At 42.7% G+C, this 13,541-nt stretch overlaps 1 long non-coding RNA gene across 2 annotated transcripts; it reads right to left on the bottom strand.

Moving 5' to 3' along the window:
- Positions 1–61: 61 nt before the first annotated feature.
- LOC119335926 lies at positions 62–2,845 on the bottom strand. Of its 2 annotated transcripts, none has more exons than XR_005162133.1 (3): positions 2,647–2,845; positions 775–2,554; positions 62–671 (listed from the first exon to the last, which is right to left on the bottom strand). It is a non-coding gene; the product is annotated as an uncharacterized LOC119335926 (long non-coding RNA). The 2 variants fall into 2 exon arrangements; XR_005162134.1 differs by having other exon boundaries at positions 775–2,598; positions 2,681–2,845.
- Between the last annotated feature and the right edge of the window lie 10,696 nt (positions 2,846–13,541).

Here is a 13,541-nt window from a genome sequence, read left to right as displayed (position 1 = left end):
TCCGTTTACAGGAAATCAACCCGCGCTCCCTGTTTAAGTGGCAACCAGAGAAAATGTTTCGGTTTTTCAAAAAGGACCCTCCATTTTGGTGTATTCAACCCGCAATCCTGGCTCTGAGAAAACATTGCAAAAAAGACTCGTGCATAACGAGCGACTGGGGGCGGCGGCTGCTCGATGCGGAACGACGCAGGGCCTCCTGTAGGTAACAGAGAAAGAGTGAGTTGGTGTTGAGAGAGAGAGACAAGAAGAAGAGCCAGGGGAGGAAGGAGAAAGGGAGAAGGAAGAGAGGCAGGGCGGCCTGGAGGAGCTGTTGTTGCTGCGCAGGGACGAGGAGGAGGCACACGGGTCGGAGACGACGCGCGGGCAGGGGAGCTCCTACATGGACGCCGTCGAGCTCGCGGCAAGGAGCAATGACAAGCAGCAGCAGCGGTGGCAAGCAGAGGCAGCGGGCAGCAGCAGCAGAGGGCAGAAGCGGGAGGCAGCAGCGGCAACGGGCAGCAGAAGCAGAGGGCTGCTGCCACAACAGAGGTATGTATCCCCTTGAAAGCAGCAAGCATCACTGCATCAGCCTTCTGTTCTTTGTGTTCTCTGTATAGATGTGTAGTACTCCCTGATCAACAGAGGGAGCAGTAACCAAGAAGCAGCAGGCTGCTGCTCTCCTCCCTGATCCCCTGTATATGAAATAGCAGTAGCGCATGAGTGAATGAAGCAATCAATTTCTGAATTACAGACAGCATACAGATTTTCTGAATCCAAACAAAATGAAGCATATACCGTAGGTTGTTCTATTGTTGATCCAACCACATGCTCTGTTTCTGCATGCCATGGAAGCTTTATTTTCAAACCCCCTTTTTCTGCACGACAATTGAAAAGAATGCAGGAGTCGGAGAATGAACAAAATTGCTTTGAACTTCACAGCAGCAGACTAAATTCCTAAAGGCAAAAAAAATTTAGTACTACAAGATATACCTTCAGAGTTTATGACAGTTCTAATAAATATATGATGTTGATTGGTTAGCTGAGTTAGAAGTAGAACTATTCAAATATATTTACTCTGACAAGTGCAAAAAATCCTTATACTCCTAGCTATATGTTTATCCTATATCTACTTCTCACATTATACATATGCTCCACTACAAAGGGGTCTAAATAATAACATGATTTTTTTCAGTTAAAGTTCCAAGCAACTTTCCTGTGTGAATCTGAGAATCTCACTAAAACCTGTGTTTCATTGTGTATATTCAGCCTATCGATTCGAGTTTCAGACTGATCATAAACATACCTCAGTTTAAGATGTGATGCTGATTTGATTTGTGTGCTGCACCATTGTCCATATCTTCGATTTCAAGCAGTTCCATGGCAAATCAAATACATTTTTCTTTGTTTATGACAATACATATTTGACAGGTTAAAGCATGTACTATTGTGTATACTGAAGTGTAACAAGCCTTTCCCAGTAGTAAAACTGAAAGTATATATAGCTTATGTGTACTGTACTTTCGGTAATATAGATGCCAATATCATTACTTTTTTTAGTTAGGGGGTGGTGGTTATTCACTCACAGTCAGGTTCAATGCTCATCATGTTATTTCCTTTCCAAAGATACCTCGGTGTTCTATGGTTAGAAATAGAAGATAGCATACACGAGGCCAAATCTTGACATGATTCAGTCATCCACATATTCTAGAAACAACAGATCAGATTTAAACAACTATCTTAGGAGTAGCAGACACATCTACATCTATTACCTACTAATAAAGCAAGATGCATTTCTCTAAATTTCTAATCCTTTCACCTTCTAAAATTATTAAAACCAATCGAGCTAGCCCACCTCGGCTGCAAGCAAAGATTGTTCTACAATAGTCCCGCCTCGGTTTCTTACACACAATTTCTCCAATTCATATATGTCTTTGATTTTCTCGGTATTAAGGAGCTAACTTGAAAATCAATGAGCCCAGGTTGAGGACCGACGTGACAGAGAAATAAAGGAAGAAAATTGCTTTGAGGACAACTGCATCTCAAACGACATGAGACGTGACAAAGAAGTAAAAGGGAAGGAAAGAACTAGGAGAAAGACCCTCGATTATTTATAGGGACTCGAATTGGAACACACATGATACATGACAGAGAAATAAAAAGGAAGGGAAGAAGTTAAAGAAAAACATGGTGCAAGCTGTGCGAGCCGCCACCAGAAATTGTAGCATCTAAATGAAAGACTATTATCAGGTTCTGTATTTATACCATTTACAGCAACTGGTTTTTGTGCCTTGGGCTGTGATCCTAAAAATACATTGATGCATAGTTCATACAAATACAATTTGACGCTGCGACTGGTTCATACAATCAATTTCTCTAAAAAAAGGAAAGAAAACAAATCAAGCAATCTTTTGAATTTATGCATTGTCACATTGAACCAAAGTGTTCAAAGACACGAACTCACCATGGTCAGAGAAAAAAAACTGATAGCACCTTGAGCAGGCCTCAGTTCCCACACCCCTGCTTAGAAGACTGGATTGGAGCTGACTTCCGTGGGCTTGCCTTTGACCCAAGTCTCCTGACCGAAGCCATAGACGAAAATCAAACGCGTCAACCAAATCCCTGGACAAAAAGAGGCGGCAACTTAAAATCACTCTCCGGGCCACTAACCACCATGGATGTGCTTCATATTGTGATGTGCCACCTCAGTGCCGCCGGGCATGGGCCATTGCTCCCAGCGATGCTGGAGGCTCCCTCCGCCCGACAAAGTGTGGATCTGCAGGGAGGTGGAAGCTGCACCGGGGAGAAAGGTCAGATACGAGAGAAGAGAGATGGGAGAATAAGGAGATGAGGCGGAGGTCGGCAGGCGACTTGGGAGGCGGAGGTCGGCGGCGGCTCATCAGTGTCTCTGATGGCAGCGGGGTCGTGTGGTGTCGAGGTGGCAGAAGAAGCTCGGGCGGGGATGAGATCCTCCTCTGGAATCCTCTCTCCTCATTAGGGAAAGGATGTGTGGCCTCAACCACGTGACCAAGAGCTACTGCATGGAGCCCGTGGCCGCCCACTTACCAAAAGGAGCTTGTGACACGAGGCAAACATGCGGTACGCCGGGGACAGGATGAACACGTACTAAGAGCATCTTGAGCCGAATACAGCAAATTCGACCCCTCAAACAACAACGAAAGCACGTCCATAGCACTGACTGGATACCTCAATTTAATTAAGAAATCTAATAAATCCATACTATTACATGACACGTAAAACCTAATCGAAGTAGAGCCCATACTAAGAGCATCTTCAGCCGGATACAGCAAATCCGACCCCTCAAACGCCTACGAGGACGCGTCCGTGGACACTGACCGGTCATGCCTCAAATAATTTCTTCCACAACGGGATACCTCAATTCAATTAAGAAATTAATAAATCCATACTATTACGACACCTAAAACCTAATCTAAGCAGAGCCTGTACGTCCGCCCTGTCCATATCCGACGGTCGACTGCACCCCTCAAAGTGTTGCTCCGGTCACCGGCGAGATAGAATAGGACATGGGACATGCACCGGCTCGCAAGACTCAAGGTGCGGCCGTCTCCCATGTCCCACTCTTCCTCGTCAGAGTCCAGAACCTTCGTGATGTCAGTGGACGTGAGATCGATGATTGATCCGTCTTGGAAGGAGCCAGCGACGTCCACCATGACGCGGTAGCGGCGCCTGGACTGGTACACCATACCGGGCACCGGATAATGCAACACTGCCTCATGAACGTCCACTGTCACGAGGGCTTCCGTCGTCACCGGGACACACCTCGCGGCAGATCCATGCGCCATTTGGGTGGAAGCAATGGATCTCGACAGAAAAAGTCTGAGCACTACCGTCGAGCGGCCTCCTCCAGGGAGCGGCGACGTCATCTCCTCCTCGGGGCCCTGTGCAACGAGCACCGAATCAATGGATCTGGAAGTGTAGGGCTCGGATTCTCTACCTGCCATGCCGGAGAAGGCCAAAAATCGCCGGACGGGAGTTTGGGTGACGAAGTGGAGTGGAGTGGCAAGGGTTTGGCCCGAGGAGCAAATAAGGACAAATTTATGTGTGTCGGGTAGGTCAACGTGGGGCGTGAAGGGTGAGGTCTTTAGCCATACTTATTAGGTAAGGGCATGTGGAGTTTGTTTTCTCCCGTTGCAACGCACGGGCATATTTACTAGTATATATATATATATATATATATATATATATATATATATATATATATATATATATATATATATATATATCTTTCCATCTTTCCATCTTTCCCTAATAATAAAGCACGGATTGACTCTGTGGGTTCACCGTCACAATACGCTTTTTCTTTTGAATTTACGCTTTTAGTTTTTTTCACCTATAGTACTTTCTACATCCGAGGTGGTACTATTTTTCATGCGTCGTCCTTCGCTGCCGTAATTTTGGTCTGTTCGCACGTAGCTTTGTAAGTAATGGGCCAGAATATTTGTTATGGGCTGCTACAAGTTGGACCTCGCGACTGCCTTCCCCTCCCCTCTATTATGGCTGCAGCAAACAGAGTGCAGCAGGGCGCAGCAGGAGAGGAGGAAGCGGCGGATAGCGGCTTGTGCTCGCCGGCAACGGGCCCAGCTAGAACCAGCACGTGCTGGTCGGCCGCCAGATCTGGTGCGCAACCACTGCACACCGCGGCCATGCAGTGCTTGTCGCCTCAGCCACCCACTGGGAGGAGCTCCACCACCGAGGCATGGGGAGGCCGCCGCCCAGCTGGTGCGCCGAAGAGCAGACCGCCGCCGCCCCAGCGATGCTGGCAGATCCTCCCACGCGGAGGGAAGGGAGGGGTGATCCCGCGGTGCTGGAGCTTGGTTTGGGGAGGGGGGAGGGGCGGGCTGTGGGATCCCGACGGCGATGTGGGCTCAGGCGGCAGCGGCGCGCATCCCAGTGATGGGGAGGTCGGGATGGCGAGAGGCTGGCAGAAGAGAAAAGAAACGAAGGATTCAGCAAGCCGACGTGTTAGGTAGCTAGCGTTTCAGCATAGATCGGTTGTTTTCCAGTTTTTTATTGAAGGTGCATTCTGGATCCGGATGTTAGCGTGCACACAGGTGTTTGCTCTCCTTTCTTCTAAAGAAGAATGTGCTTGCTCTCTAAACTATGCACATGCTGCCTTTTTATTTTAAGGTTGAAATTGACTTATCTATTTTATTTTTATTTTGAATTTGACTCATCTATTTTATTTTTATTTTGAATTTGACTATGTTTATGTCCCTCGTGAACTCATACTGACGGGCTACTAGGACGCGGCAACTGAAAAGGTAACAAGCACCATACGTAGATGGATAAGGATTAGGCAATGTTGAACTAACATATATACGCAAGTATGGGCATACACGATGAAAACATATATGCTTGCACGTCCAATAAAAGTAAATACAAGATAAATTATCTTCAGGAGCTATCGTTCCCGGTTCATGCGAGTGCATAACAAATCGTTGACGCCAAAACACAGATATTTACTTGTCATGGCAATAGAGTCTTTAGTTGTTCTCATGCTCAATGAAGCTATTGTTTTAGATGCCGTGTCTGATGTCTGTAATGACAGAGTAATTACCAAATTTAAGGAGGCGAGGCCACAAAATGAGATGAGGATGGTGGGGGATGCCCTGCTTGTTGTCTGGCCTTATTAAACGAGATCTAAAGAGGCGAGGTCACATAAATGAGCGAAGGAAGGTGCCTGATTGTTGTGGGTAATTAAACGAGATAACATGCAAGATTGCATACAAAATTAAAAAGATTCACTTAATATTTTTCCTAAAATTTGTATGGTTAATTAAAAATTAACAACGGAATTCAAACGGTGTTCCATATTTTGTTCTGATATCGTAAACATATGTTAATTCAGGTACAAAATGCGTCATGCAACTGACCGGAGACTATAAAATTAAAAAGAGTAGCCTAATATTTCTTCTATAATTTGTATGGTGAATTAAAATCTAATGACTAGATTCTCTATTTTTTTGTCGCCAATTTGCTTTTGGTTCAAATGATGTTCCGTATTTTGTTTTGATATGGTAGACATATGTTCATTCAAGTCCAAAATTATTTTAAGACAAGTCCAAACTTGCTAGATTTCTTTCGGATGCTTCATGAAATATCTAAACCTGAAATTATTCATAAACATACTTTTAATGTCAGACCCCATTATCCCTAAATTTGATGTTGACTATGCAGCCACACAGTTCCTTGGTCCGGCCATCCATACAGTTGTTCATTCCATCGAGCTGGCCACCGCTACAAAAAGTGTGGTGAGCTACGACAATGCAAGTGAGAAGAGCACGGTGGAGAAATCCACACTCCGTTGCAATGTCCGACGCTTGGTTACACTACCATATCGCATCCATGGATAACGTGTCGTATGAGGTAGTGGGCGTCAACATGCACAATATCATCGCAATAAGTGCATTTTATTTTCTCCCGTTGCAACGCACCGGCACATTTGCTATCTTCCCCAAATAGTAAAGCAAATAGTGCTTCTGGCCATACGTCATTAAAATTACCCCTGAAGTTGACACAAATTACCCAGTATGCCACCCATAAGTCATAAAAAAGGTTTCGTTTTTCTTTCGGTCAACGCGCGACGCGGCTGGGTTAATATAAAGCCTATGCCCTCACGCGGCTGGGTTAATATAAAGCCTATGCCCTCACGATTCACATTTGTGTAACTGCCCAACTGGCTAGAGCATCGCTCCCGCTTCGGGGAGAGCTGAGTTTGATCCCATCAACAGCCTCCTTTTTCTGCTTTTATCCTCGCCAAGTGTCCGCTTAGCAGATGGGTTACACAAAGCAAATCGGCCCAGGTACTGTTTTTTAACTTTTTTTGGCAGATTTAAGTTTCTTATAAAAATATTCGTATCTCTGAAACCATAACTTCAAATTTTACGTGTCATATATGAAAATTGCTTAGAAAAATGTGTAGATTCTCAAAATGATATTACCTTGCATGTTAATCATTTTAATAATTAATTTTTATTACATCATTAATTAATACTTTTATTTGTATGTGGTATTTGAAAAATGCCTATTATATATGTTTCGTACCCATTTAAATTGAGTAGATATGATAATCTTATGCTCTCACAAAAGCAATTCTTTTCAACATAGGGGATTTTCATTCCTATCGGCTACCATATGCTAAAGGTTACAACATGCACATATTATCATCTCTATTTCACCCAGCCCACAATAATCAAATTATATACGATGATGTACACTAAATTGTCGATACAAGCTATAAACTAATGGCTTAATGTGATTTTCATATTATTTGAAACTAAACCCATAAAGATTTTTTAAAAGAATATCAATGTTGATATCCAACTTTGAACTTTCGTGATGCATGTCCTTACGGATTGATTGTTTTCGGTGAAGATGTATTACACGTTGGCAACCAAATTAAACTAAACATGGATTACAGTTACACACACACACACACACACACACATACACACACACACACACACATAATGCTCTTATGCACATGCTATCATTGAATACTAAGAATTACTTTCTTATTTTCTGTCTAATGCACTATTTGTTCGGCATCACTGAGTAGGAATGCCAACAAAGGCGTGAATCGATATCATCAACTAGGTAGATATTTATGATGTCTAATAAACTGAACACAACTTCAGTACGCTTAGAAAATTGTCCCACTCTTTTTTTTGCGCAACACCATCTATCATGTTTTTCTTGCACAACATCATGAAAGATTTCAAGGGATTTAGTGATCTCGCCGAGTGTGTGTATGAGTGGCGATTTTATTTTCTCCCATTGCAACGCACGGGCCCTTTCGCAAGTCTCTACCTAATAATAAAGCGCGGTGGGTTTCCATCGTCCGTCACCCCTATTTGCAAAAAAGTCCCTATAGTTTGTTGAAATCAACCCGCGGTCCATCTATAAGTCATAACGAATCGATTTTTTAACTTTTTTAGAAAACCCCCTGAGATTTCAGGTAATCAACCTGCCATCCATATTTAAGTCATACGAATCGTTTTTTTTTGTATTTTAACAGAAAACCCCCTAACCTTTCGGTTAATCAATCCGCAGTTTATCTAAAATAAAATTATCCATATTTTTTAAACTGTAACTCCGATTTTAACATATTATATATGAAATTTGATTAGAAAAATGTGTAGAATCTAAATATGCTGTTACTTTTAGCTGTTAAATATTTCTAAACTATTAATTTGGATGCAAACTTAATCTATAGTGCACGGTCTGTTTTTCTTTCGCACCGGCGACGATCCAAATTGCAAATAAACACATATTAAAACCAGATTGAGTGGGAAAAAACATTGATAACCACGCATACACAACTCTGAAAAATCTCGCGGGAAAAAGCAACACTTTTCTCATCTTATTCTGAGCGATTGTGTGCGTGCGAGCGCGCGCGTGTGTGTGTATGTGTGAGAGAGAGACGCCTTAGGACTGACCACATTCAAATGCATTTTTGTTGTGTGAGCAATAAGACCACCGTCAGGAACACAAATGTGATGCCATTTTAAATAAAGAACGTCTACCTATCAGGGTCTCGAGTCGTGGTCATTGGGTTAAGAGCGTGTATTTTTTCTGTCCCGTTGCAACGCACGAGCTCTTTTGCTACTAATAATAAAGTACGGATTAACTCCTTGAGTTCACCGTCACAATACGCTTCTTCCCGTAAATTTACACTTTCAGTTTAAATTTAAAACGCGTATGCGACGTGGTACTAAAAAAAATTGATGCGTCGCACGCTAAAAAACCTGTCACGAAATAAACCCGCCGATCCTCGCGGGGATCGAACACAAGACTTCACGCAAGAAACCATCCCAAAAGTACCAGCTGAGCTAGCGCTGGTTATCTATCACAATCAGCCGAATTTTCTTATGTTAATCGGCTTCGCCCGTCTAGCAGAATTTCTAGGTTGACTTGTCTTGGGCCTCAGTCCATCCATCCATCATTTGCAACGTGGCCCAAGAATACAGTAAAAATAATTACTCGATCGAACTTCTAATCCTAACCTCATGAACCGTTCACAGGATAATCCCATATCCTTTTTCTTTATAAAATCCCACCAGTTTAAATATGTTAGTGAGCTCAAAACAATAAGCAGCCTCGAATCAAGGATTCTTTCAAAGAAGGAATTAATGGGAGAAAGACCCAACATATATTGGCCTAAATCGGTGTCTACAAAGAGAGATGTCAGGAGGGAAAGGAAGGAGGGATTCTTAATAGAAGGAGGGATTGCAGAATTATTTAAGAAGGAATCAGAGTTAAACGGGAATTGAGGGCTGCCATGCATGATTTAAGAAGGAATCAGCGTTAAAGGCAATTGAGAGCTGCCATGCAAGATTAGAATAATTATTTGGATCACGGCTCCCTATATAAGGCCCGCTGGAGGTTCCTGAGATCCAAAAATGCCACCGAACAGAAAAAAAATAAACCCAATCCCAATCCCATCGCCCGCAACCTCTTGCCCCGCCCCCAGATCGCCCTCACCCCGCGCCCCCAACCCCCGCGCGCCGCCGTGGCCGGGCACCTTCTCCCGCCGCCGTGGCCACCTGCCGGCCCCATCCCACCGTCCCCCGCATGACTCCGTCACCCACCCCCGCCCCATCCCGCCATCCACGCGCGCCACCGGCCGCTCGGCCCCTTCATTGGCCGCTCAGCCCCGTTGCGTCCCGCCGATCCCAGCACGTCTCCCGCCGCCGGCTGCTCGGCCCTATCGCCGCCCCCAGCGGCCAGCGTGCCTCCCGCTGCCGGCCGCTCGGTCCCGACGTGCCCTCCACGGCCGACTCCCAGCCCCAAGGCGCCCCCAGCCGCCGGACTTCCACTGGCGACCACAACCGACGACCACCGCCGTTAATGCTAGGAGGAGTGCTTCTATTGAATTTTGTTTGTTGATGGTGGATACAGTACTGAACTTCGTGCTTGCCGGTCCGTGCTTGCAACATGGCATCAACATGGCATCAAGCGGCGACTTGTCCGAGGCCTAAGGGCGAACTTCGTGCTTGAACCTTTTCCAAATTACCGTTGCCTGCAATAGGAGGGGTAAGCCTATAGTCCAGCACTATCCCGGCCTTCTCTGGTTGACTGGATAGGACTTCCACGCTCGTCCCATAGCTCCAGGTTGCTTCCCATTGCTGGTGTAAAAGTTATGCACTTACTAAATAATAGGATGTGTTTTTTGATGGAATGGGTTTGCAACAAAGTGGGCAGCAAATTTCATGTTTTCTTTGAGTAAAATGCAGCCTTAATCAGCCATTGTGAGTACTAATTGGCAGCTTCACACAAAGTGGTGCGCCTCTATTCCAGACTTCTTGGTGATGTGCTTAAAGATCACAAACCTCAACTTCCATGGAAAACCGATGTGCGTGTGTACGTGAGAAAAAAGTCTGTACAGATAAGTTCATGTATTACTTCCAGGAAGGTTCATGTATTACTAAGTGTGTACACATAATTTCTCACTCCACATATGTGTGTATGATTTCTATGTCTGTTTGTGTGTGTGTTCCTCTAGATCTACTTTAGCATTGACCAGATGAACAAGGTTTCACTAGCAAGGGAAGCAACATTCACCAGCAAGTGACGCTGCCTAGATCCCTCTCTTTTTATGCCATTCACCTGTTTGTTGAAAAATGCCAACAAAAGGGCTGGACATTTTTCTTCATGTATTTCTCAAAAATGGATGAGAATGGTTGTGGTACTGTGCAAGTATTTTTGTTTTTTCAATTTGTTTATTTGAAGTTCAAAGTGAATTGTTGAAGAAGGTTGACTCTATATGGACATCAAGTTGTTGTTTTATGCTTCTTTTTTAAAAATCAAAAAAATATTTAATTAAAAATAAAAATGTGAAGTTCAACTAAAAATAACACAATAGTTCAAAGTATATTAAAACCTAGGATTTACAATTTCAAAAAACAAAAAACAACAACATCTTTTTGGCGTTTTAAAAAAACCTAAAGTTTTCTTGTTACTACAGAATAAAACTAAGAAGTTCAAACTAAAATAATGGAGCAACTCGATGTATACAAAACCTCATATTCTTCTCGTTTCTAGAACAAAAATTAAATTCAGAAAAGTTGTTCGACGCTTTCTTAGAAAAGTCAATTTTTTCTTCTATAAAAATGGAACTACAAAGTTCAAATTAAAATAGCAGAGAAGTACGGAATTTATAAAAATAGCAGCACGTGAAAAACAAAGTGAAGTTCAAATAGAACTGCTCTAGAAGTTCAACCTCTTCATGTCGTGCATCTTTGAATACTTTGTTTTTGCGATGAAGACATAATGCATGATCTCAGAAGTTCAGATTGATAACTAATGAAAAAGGAAATGCTAAAAGTTTTGTTGTTATAAGTTCAAGTCTTCCATCGGATAAAGTTGAAAAAATTATTGCGAGAGAGGTTTGTACAAAAGGAATATCATTTGTACAACACGGACGAAATGAATGGGAAAATAACAAACGAAAATACGTCATAGAAGTTCAACGTGAAAACAGCAGGAAGTTTGACTACTATAGTGAATGAATTTGAGATGAAAAAACTTTTAAAATCGTCGCGAGTATGAAAAAACGATCAACACGGGAAAGTTATGTGTTTACATTAGCTTTCCATCGGTATATCCCTTACCCAATTCCGGTGAGTGGATTGAGAGCTACAAGCAGTGGATCGAGAGCTACGAACAAAAAAAACACGTGAAAAACAGAGTGAAGTTCAGGTTCATGCGCCGAGAAGTTCAGGTTCTTCACGCGGTGCATTTTCGAAGAATCTGTTTCGTGATCAAAGCAGAACGAATGATCTCTCAATTTTCGCAATTACTTGAAAACGGCTAGGAATCAAAGAAAACCATCAACATGAAAAAGTTTCGCATTTTTCGTAGCTTTTCAACGGTATATTATTTGCGCCTTTCTGTTCAAGTTTGTAGAAAATACGTTTTTCGCCATTTTCAAAACTGACTTAAAACCGTAAAGAATTAGGAGAAACAATACATATCATAAATTTTTGCATTTGTTCAAGCTTTCCAACGCCATATCATTTGCTGCATTCGGACGCAGGGTTAAAAAGTTAGCTCGAAAATACGAACTCGGTAGGACTTGGACCATTTTCTAAATTACTCTTAAACCATTCAAAATTAGAAAAACACTTTAAAGATGAAAAAGTAGCGCATTTTCATAAGCTTTCCAACGCCATATCATATGCCTCAATTGGATTAGCCGTTTAGAAATGACATCGAAAATACGAACTCAACTGTTCGGTTTACAAAATTTTACGTTTTTTCAAATTACTCTTTAACCATAGGGAATTAGAGAAAACTTTCAACATATGGAAGGAGCGGTTTTGTAGCAGATTTCCAACGCCATATTATATGCCTCATTCTGATAAACGGTTTAGAAATGCGATCGAAAATACGATTCACGTTTTTTGTGTGAAGAAAAAACGGTTTTCAAAACTGCTCTTAAACCGCTTATATTTTGCCAAAAATTTAAGTTGAGTCATGATATTGGTGTCCATAGCTTTCCAACGGTATATCGCAAGCCCCATTTGGACAATGTTGGCGAAAATTCAACCTAGTTCACAGGAAAGGTCAACGTACTACTAGCGGGGCAGGTCAGGTTGTGATCAGAATATTATTCTATCCCGTGATCAGAATAGTGTTTATATATATATATATATATATATATATATATATATATATATATATATATATATATATATATATATATATATATATATATATATATATATATATGTACCTCACTGGACTTTGCAACAGCTCCCTCCTCCGTTCGGTCACAGGAGCCGTCATCATGGTCTCTTTTTTCCTCCGCCATCCGGTAACCGGAGCCGTCATGATCTCCTTCCTCCTCCATTCTTGGATTACCGGAGCCATCATCCTCTCCTTCCTAACCATCGGTGTTGTTGAGAAACGACAAGACATCACCTCTGTTGCGGATTATATCCCCCCAAAACTCTTCTTGTTCTATGTCTCTGTCCATAGTTTCTGCAAATATTACAACATGACAATATACAAACATGAGAGATGGATATATTAGTGGCAGACATAATATTACAACAAGGAATCATATGCATACATGAGCAATGGATTAGTTGCGGACTACCTCTCTCATGCATGTTCGACGTCCTCCCTCATGTCAAAGTTATCGGGCCGGGGTTTGGGTGGCCTCAAGAGTTACCAGAGGCGAGAGGGAGTTGATCAATCAACGTCCCCCTCATGTTGAAGAATTACCGGAGTTTTCTATGAACAAAAAATACTACCTATCACATCTCAGTCCCGGTTTGGATGGACTCGAGAGTTTGGTCGGGCGAGAGAGGGTTGATCGATTGACGTCCCCCCCTCATGTTCAAGAGTTACCGGAGTTTTCTATGAACAAAAAATACTAGCTATCACATCTCAGTCCCGGTTTGGGTGGACTCGAGAGTTTGGTCGGGCGAGAGGGGGTTGATCTACGTCCCCCCTCATGTTGAAAAGTTACTGGAGTTTTCTATGAAAAAAAATACTACTATCACATCTCAGTCCCG

Source organism: Triticum dicoccoides, chromosome 7B (assembly GCF_002162155.2).
Source record: "Triticum dicoccoides isolate Atlit2015 ecotype Zavitan chromosome 7B, WEW_v2.0, whole genome shotgun sequence".
NCBI lineage: Eukaryota > Viridiplantae > Streptophyta > Magnoliopsida > Poales > Poaceae > Triticum > Triticum dicoccoides.
The sequence above is the reverse complement of the archived record's forward strand: the minus strand, read 5'-3'. Positions and strand labels throughout refer to the sequence as shown.